Source organism: Eptatretus burgeri, chromosome 4 (assembly GCF_056783735.1).
Source record: "Eptatretus burgeri isolate ZD-2024b chromosome 4, Ebu_testis_v1, whole genome shotgun sequence".
Classification (NCBI taxonomy): domain Eukaryota; kingdom Metazoa; phylum Chordata; class Myxini; order Myxiniformes; family Myxinidae; genus Eptatretus; species Eptatretus burgeri.
In genome coordinates this window covers 17,627,536-17,629,260 of record NC_140964.1, presented here as the reverse complement: position 1 = coordinate 17,629,260, position 1,725 = coordinate 17,627,536, and the positions used below count along the sequence as shown (strand labels likewise).

The 1,725-nt window shown below is 31.3% G+C and overlaps 1 long non-coding RNA gene across 1 annotated transcript in view; it reads left to right on the top strand.

The window, feature by feature from the left end:
* Positions 1 to 569, top strand: part of LOC147027560 (uncharacterized) — a 2,224-nt gene extending 1,655 nt beyond the window's left edge. The window contains exon 3 of the long non-coding RNA XR_015056882.1: positions 1 to 569. This exon is cut by the window's left edge and continues 676 nt beyond it. This is a non-coding gene — a long non-coding RNA (uncharacterized LOC147027560).
* The last annotated feature ends 1,156 nt before the right edge of the window (positions 570 to 1,725 follow it).

Sequence of the window (1,725 nt, the reverse complement as noted above, 5' to 3'; positions counted from 1 at the left end):
TTTCAATTTTTTTCTTCAATTTTTTTTTCATATCTATCATCTTTGTATTTTTTAATCCCTATGAGTAAAATGATAAAGATTTTATCTCCCTGTAAGTCAAACAATGAATGTGTCCAAGGGACTGTCTTTAAAACATCATTTATTTTATAAAGTTGCAAAAGTCCACCTCTTTGTATAACCTTTCCCAAAATGTGATTTCCACCAATATATTCTTACAATATCACCAACTTAAAACTTTGGTTTTCTCTGATTGATCTCCCATTCATATTGAAATTTTGTAAATGTTTCAGTTGGTTTTTCTTTTGTTGAGGAATGAACTGTATTATTGTAATTATCTACAATGTTATGAATTAAAGAACCGAGTTCAGTAAATTTTTGAACAATCTCTTTCAAAGTGTGATTAAAGCATTCTGATAATAGCTTTTCCTTCATCAACGGTGCTATACAATGTGATATCGTTATCTTTAAGGAAATTCTTAAATGTTCTGTTATAGAGCTCTGTTCCCTCAACAGTCCATAATTATTTTGGCTTTTGGTAGCATTCCAACAGATATTTAATAAAAGCAATCACAAGAGTGGTGCCTCTTATTTTTCAAAAGAACTACCCATGCATATATTGACGTTAAATCAATAATGGTTAATGCATACCTGTATCCACTGTCGTTTTACAGTTCAATTAATTCTGCAGACCATATGTAATCAACTGCTTTGGAATGGACCTTTCAACTTTTAAACTTTGTGATTATTGGTGTCTGTAATTCTTAAGTTAGAAGCTTCTCATCTGAAGGTTTGTAAGCTTGCTCCTCAGTCATGATGACATCATCAGAGCTAAATAGTTTTTTGCATTATCAAGCCCTATTTTTAATTTAGCACCTATCAACTGCCTCATGATGAACCTATCCATTTTTTCTCTTAATGTTGGATTTCATATCAAAGACCAATTTTTCTATCAGCTTCGTGTTTTTCTTCCAATGTCGTGCTATTTCCAAAATCAATATCATGTTTCATACAAATGTCATCAACCCTGCTTTTATGTTTGCCCCAGGGCGAAGGATTGTCAGCTTCATCTAATCTCTTGTCCAAGTTTGGTCCTGGACCACAGAAAGAATATCCTGGTAGATGCAATTCCCTCTTTAACTTATCTTCCTCTTCTAACTTCTCTAGTTTCTCTGACAGTCCTTGAAGCATCTCCACATAGAATATCAAACGTATATTCATCTCGATTTCTAGATATTGCTATATCCAATTTTGTTTTTTTTAATCACAGGAAAGTAATAATATTTTTTCTGAATCTCTAAAAGTTTTATACATCATCAACTTTAGTGTTTTTTCATTATTTAACATTTTACTTAAATCCAAACTTGTGGGTATATCAACATTAGCATAAAGCCAATGTTTAATTGAGAAACCCCACTCTTATGTTGGAGCACATTTTTATTGTAGGTATACTTGAACACATAAATGATAGTTTTCTTGAAGCTTTCTTGCTGTCATCTAGGTACCAAAAAAATTATGTTTCAGACATATAAAAGAGATTAATATGATGACAGGTAATACCTCCCTATCTTCCTATTGTTAAATCGGTTTGTATTCCCTTACTTACTATGTAAATTCCTGTTGTTTGTGTTTTCATTCCATAAACTATGGCAAAACCATTATTGATTTTATCCTTATTAAATTCCTTTATTTGTATGCTAATAGTGCTTCCACAAATCTAATTATCTC